The following is a 6,000-nucleotide window of genomic DNA, read 5'->3' as shown; positions in this document are numbered from 1 at the left end:
TCTCCATTGTCATGACATGAAAACAGAATGTGCCACTGCGTATGCAGCAGTCACTACAGCCCTGCAGGGTGCTTCAGTGCACAATGGCTCATTGCACAGGCCTTCAATGCAGTCCTCCTGAGACACGATCAATGTCTCACAACAGCAAAGATGCTCCCTGGCTGCTGACTTACTGTGCACTGATCCTTCAACTCCCACCATAGACTTAAGGGGCTATCCTAGCAAAAGGCATTTCATATATAGCCTGCCTTCGAATTAGCTACTGCATCAGCCTGTCATGAGTCCTAAAGCCACAGCAAAATTCATCCTCTCTGGTATTCCACCGTCCAGCTGCTCTGTGATAGGCAAACACTATCTATAAGATAATCAATACAGTTACCCACACAGTACAGCTGAATGGCTCTGAATATAGTCTTGTAGCCAGCAGCAAAGTTTCATTCTTCCTCATTCCATTTGCTGTTGCTGCGATGTGAGCCATACGGTCCTTTTCACCTCTTAACCCCAGAGCCACCTTCATGACTATTTCTTTTTATCTTTTAATGTGGGATTCCATTAAATTCAAGTAGTCCAACACTACATCCTACTTAAACTGAAACAAATGAGATGAAAAAAATTAAAATATCTCTCTCCTAATATTTTCAACATTATTCTATGCCATAAGTTGAGGCCTAAAATATCTTGAACTCATTCTTTTAATCTGCATTTTATTTCTTCCATTCACCTATTTCATGTGTTTCTCTATAGCTTTATCAATTAAGTTTGCTAAAACTTGCCTTATAAACTGCAGTTCTTTATGACTGATAAATATTGCTTTGTCTAATAGTCATTTTAGTCTAAATTTGAGCATACTGTAGCACACTATAAATTATTTGAAAATAATAGTCCATTTTTTCTACAGTTACTGTACTGCACATGGCAGAATAAAACATAATTTAATTATTGGGAGCATCCTACTTGTGATGTTCTTTACTGGGCCTCCACTAAGAAAAAGTAGCGATTACCACAACATCTCAGGTTGTAATCTTTGTGTACTTTGTAACCTTTGCAGCGCACTTTGGTCTCCATGAGAGCCCAGATGTTACAGCTACCTAATAATATAATTTTGTCTTGACCTGCAGGGACTGTATATTGAAATATAAAAAAGATCACAGAAATTATATATCATAAATATAGGAGAAAGCCTGAAATGAAGGTTTGATTTTTCCAAATCACCTCCACAGGCAAAGAAGTGAACAGACTCTAATTTAATTTTCGTCAGCAATCTTCCAGCCTTTCTTACTCTCACACTGCTTTAAAATTGTTCCATTCTCGTGTTTGAAGATTGTCATTAGCTTCAAGAGCAGATTGTCAGCACGTATCAGCTCCCGGTCAAGCCACAGTGTCACCGCAAGAGACCAAATGCCCGCTGAGGTGCAAGGGACGCCGCAGGGATGGAAGCGGCCAGCTCGGTTCTCTGGGCACACACGCTCACCGGCCTGGGGCCGCCGTGCCGCCCTTCCTTCCATGGAGCCCCGCCTGATGTGCAGCGATTTCCTACACCGATTCATAAGTGTTCTTCACTCCCTTGCCCCGTGTCATTTAACGCTTCCTCCTTTCCCTTGCTGTACATTAGGGCAGCCAGGGGCTCTGAGGACACCCAGCCTTGCAGGTGACGGCCGGCGGACGCTCGCCCGTCCCTGCCACGTCCCTGGCCTCGCTCTATGAGATTACCATCTCTGGGTTGATTCCTCCGGCCTGAGGGAACAAAGTTTCTTCCCCAGTGGCCACTGAAAAGTTGTCGTTCATTCCCTTAGCCTTAATTCTCTCCGCCTCTCTTCTCCCTGGTCACAGCTTGCCGCCGGCGCTGACCCCACCCCGCTCCATCTCTGCCAGTCAGGAGACGAGAGGACGTGCCGGCCTCAGGGCTCGGCGCAGGCTGGCGCGGGCATTGCCTCCGTCCCCGCGGCAGCAGGGCTGGCCCCGCCGCCGCCGAGGGCCCCCCGCCGGCCGCAGCAGCCGCCAGGGCGGCCCGGGCTGCCGCCGTGTGCCTCCCGAGGGCAGGGGCCGCGCTGCCGGAGCGCTTTCCGCCGCCGTTTGTCTCCCATCTCTTCCCGTTCGCGGGAGCAGCTGCTGCTGCGCAGCCCCTTCCCCGCCCGCCCGGTCGCTCCAGTGCCGTCGCCTCCTCCTCGCAGCCTCGCACGGCGCGGCCCGGTGAGATGAGCGGGGCCGGGGCGGCGGGAGGCGCTGCAGCCGCCCGTGGGGCCGAGGCGGGCCCGGGCCGGGGGCGCGGGGGGCGCGGGTGAGCGCGGCGGTGCCGACAGCCGTCCGCAGCCGGGGGAGCGGCCGGGCTGTCCGCCCCCGGGTGAGCCCGGCGCCCGCCTGAGGGGCAGCCCCGTGCCTTCGCTCCCGGGGTTAACTCGGCGGGGCAGCCGATCGGGCCTGGGCGGGTTCGGGGTGTCCGGGGCAGCGGCAGTGACAGCCTGGTGTCCCGCGCTGTGCTGGGACAGCGGCACCCTGTTCCTGCTTGTTTCGGTCTTTACTTTGTGCAACAACTAGTGCCAGGATGTGTAAGAGCATGAAACAGGCAGCTCTGACTCTGGGATCTCTTGGATAAACGAGGTCACACGCCCATCCGTGATCTTCCAGTGACCCGCCAGGTCTGCTCCCTGTCAAAGCCATTTACACCCTCCATATCCAGCTGTGCCTGGACGACCTGTTGGTTTAGGCAGCATGCAGCAGGGGATTAAGCAAGTCAAGAAATTTGTTGCAAGCAACTTTTTTTTTTTTTTTTTAACTTCGGTTTATTACATTGGTTAGTCTTGGTACAAAAGTATCATTCTGGCCACCCTCTGACATTAACTTCCGTCATACGGAAGCTGATCACGCAACGGCTGAACTGGTAAAAGAATTTGTAGACAAGAAGGAGATGTGAAGAAGCAGATGGTGCATCTTTCTGCTTTTCTTCTTCGGCAGCCTGGAGACAGTCCTTTAAATTTTCTTTTCTGTCTCCGTATCTTAGTGCTATGTTATTGAGAATCGTTGTTGAAGTAAGTTTTTTTAAGCATTTCTTTAATCAGAAATACTTTGGAGATCGGAAAGTGGCAGGAAGTTTTTAAAGCATACCCTAATGTCTTCCATGGTTGTCTCTCTGTCTGGTAAAGTATCAGTTCCTCCTTTTCTGGGAACAGGAACTTGGGATATGGACTCTTGTTGGCTAGGACAGCTCATTTAGCTTTTCTCTATCATCTTCCTACAAAGCTGACTCTCATCTAATTTTTTTTTAAGACTGTCAATAACTGTTGCTGAAGTTTCAGTGCCCTAGTTTCTTACTACGGTATAAATATTATTGTAATTTTAATGGCTGCAATGCTCCGAAGGGGTCATAGGTGATTTTTGAAGAAAAGGCGTTGATAACCACTTGTGTTGCTACACTTATTTTCTCATTTTTATATATTTGTGAATGAAGGGCAAGTTGAAATTCTAGACCGGATTTCAACAGAAATTTAGGGGATTGTGTTTCATTCTTCACTGTGAACATATGAGAATTTTTAATAGGAGTCCTACTTCATGTTTTTTAGCAATCCTTTTGAAGGCAGAATTACCAAAATGTAATATATTATACTATTGGAACTTTATAAGAAATTTAGATGATTTAGATAATTTTTGTAATCTGTCTAGTCTTCTCAGCTGGTAAAACTGCAGTGAGTTCTGTGTTCAGAACTTGGATTCAGCAAGAATAGCTCACCCTTTTGAAGGAGTTCACAAAATAGCAGTGGCAGTTGGAGATCAAGAAAGATTTATTTAATCAAAGACAAGATTGAAGCTAATAACTAATAAGTGTTTAAAGTTTTAAAATGTTCTGCACAAAAGGAGCAATTTTGTTCTCTGGATTCACAGCAAATAAGGGAAGTTAGAAGAAAACTCCATGTAAGTATTTGGGAAAAAGTTAATAATAAAAGATAAGAAGACAATGAAGTAGTTTGGGAAGGCTGTAAAATCTTCATCGAAGGTCTGTAAGAGAAGATTAGACCAGTGAGTTCCAAGAAAAGGGACCGAGACTGACTTGGAAAGGAAGTCTTAGGACTCTGCTATTAGTTTTGCTGGGAATAAATAACAAAAAAGAGTTTGAAGGTCATCAGACAGTCGCCATGGAAGAATATAGGCTTTTAAATGCTCTGATATGTCTGCATGCTACTTGGGAGACAAGCGTGAGTTCACAAAAAGCAACTGACCTGAAAGCAGTGCAGACACACGTGACCTAGTACTGAGATAAAAAGGCCCACTCAGGGCCTGACACTATTTTTGGAGTTCCAAATGAAAAACTTTTTATGTAGACACTTTTTGCTGAAGGAGACTAAGACACTGTGGTTAAACTGCATTTAACTAAACAAAAAACCTGCAAAATTCTGTGGTCATATGCATTCATTTGAACTTATGTGCAAAACAAAATAAAAATGCATATTAATGCAGTAAATGAGAAACATGATGTGTGTAGAAACTTCTGCAGTGTGTTGACATATATCTGTAGAGTTTCTTCTCTCCTTTGTGAGGTCTGCAAAAGACAAGCAGATTTTTAATACACCTGCTTACTTTTTAAATACTCCTAGGCCAGAAGAACACTTCAGCCTGCTGTACTGTAATATTTTAAAAAGTATCCACTTGACTTGGATTTTTTCCATGTAGTTCACTATCAGCACTCTTGCTTACACAAAACACAAGAAAATACAACCATGCTGTGTGTGTCATTACACTTATATTATGCACTCATTTCTCTTATGTAAGTGTAATTTTAAATAAAAGGTATATGCTGAACTAAGAAGAACCTCTCAAAGGGTATAACTAACTAAACAAAATAAATAATTAAAAGACTTTTATTTTGCAGTAAATCTTGGAAGATGCTATAGAGAAGGAGGATGTTTACATCAGTTCAAATGCCAGTGAGATCCTTAGAGAGCTTTTGTTTGCATGACTTGAACCTTGGCTTTTAAATAGAGCAGGTGCTCATCAGTCTTTTATCTGATTATTGAGAGGTCTATCCCAAAGTGGTTTTTGCCCTTCTCCAGTCATCAGCTTCAAATGAAACAGCTGTTCAAAAGATAGCAAGACATCCTGTTCTCTAAGGGGAACAGAATGTATATAGAGACTTAAATATATCATTTGGATAAAAAAATACAGCATAAAAAGTGATGCAAGTATGTATCACCTCATATCAAGAAGATATTCGGGTAGATAAGGATATGGCTGTACCTAAAAGAATGTGTGAACTAGCTGCATGCAAAATATCTTTCAGTCCATCCTGGCTGATCTTAGATTTGATGCTCACACTGAACTTTTGTAAAATTGGATTCATTCTAGAAGTGTATTATGAATTTGTGAAGGTTAAATTAATTAGAACAGCTTTAAAGTGTTTGAGTGATATAAAGAAATTCATAACTGATAATCATTCTCTCAATACCCTGTGGTGCCTAGTGTTGTAACAGCAAAGGGATACAAAGTACTTCTAAAAATTTTCAGAGAATGAATTTACTTTTAAAAAAATCATTCATAAACAAGTTCATTATTTTATATGTTATGTCTGATACAGAAAGTAGCAGCACTGACAAAGGTAGGTTAGTAAAAACTAAGTTTTACTTAAGTAAAAACTGAAGTTCTGCTTAAGTCTAAGTCTTTGAATCATTCAAATTTTGTCAGGAACAAGACAGGTTGCTAGTATAAGTTCTTAGCTTTTATGTAATTGTCTCTTGCATGATCCTTTGCTTGTCTGTCCTAAGATTCGTTAGTAGACCCTTAATAAAAATTCATTTTAATTGTGATATTGCAAGGAAATATTTAATGTTTACCTTAATTTCACTTCTTAAGCTGAGAGTGGATCCATCTGATTGTTAAAAACTGCGCATAAACTCAGAGTCTACTATATGTATACATGTTACTGCTTGTCCTTGTCAGACTACATTTCAGACCTTTACTTTTGTAGAAAAGTAAAAAATGTGCTGAATGAAGACCTCAGATGTAAATAAAAGA

General features: G+C 43.0%; 1 protein-coding gene across 1 annotated transcript in view; it reads left to right on the top strand.

Moving 5' to 3' along the window:
* Positions 1–2,096: 2,096 nt before the first annotated feature.
* RNF180 (ring finger protein 180) overlaps positions 2,097–6,000 on the top strand; it is a 68,109-nt gene continuing 64,205 nt past the window's right edge. Inside the window, exon 1 of the mRNA XM_054288313.1 lies at positions 2,097–2,190. The gene's annotated coding sequence lies outside the window, so the exon portion shown is untranslated. The remainder of the gene's footprint in view (positions 2,191–6,000) is intronic.

Source organism: Melozone crissalis, unplaced genomic scaffold (genome assembly GCF_028551555.1).
Source record: "Melozone crissalis strain CALT ecotype California unplaced genomic scaffold, PUWL_Pcris_2 ptg000005l_1, whole genome shotgun sequence".
Classification (NCBI taxonomy): domain Eukaryota; kingdom Metazoa; phylum Chordata; class Aves; order Passeriformes; family Passerellidae; genus Melozone; species Melozone crissalis.
This window is presented reverse-complemented; position numbering and strand designations above follow the sequence as displayed.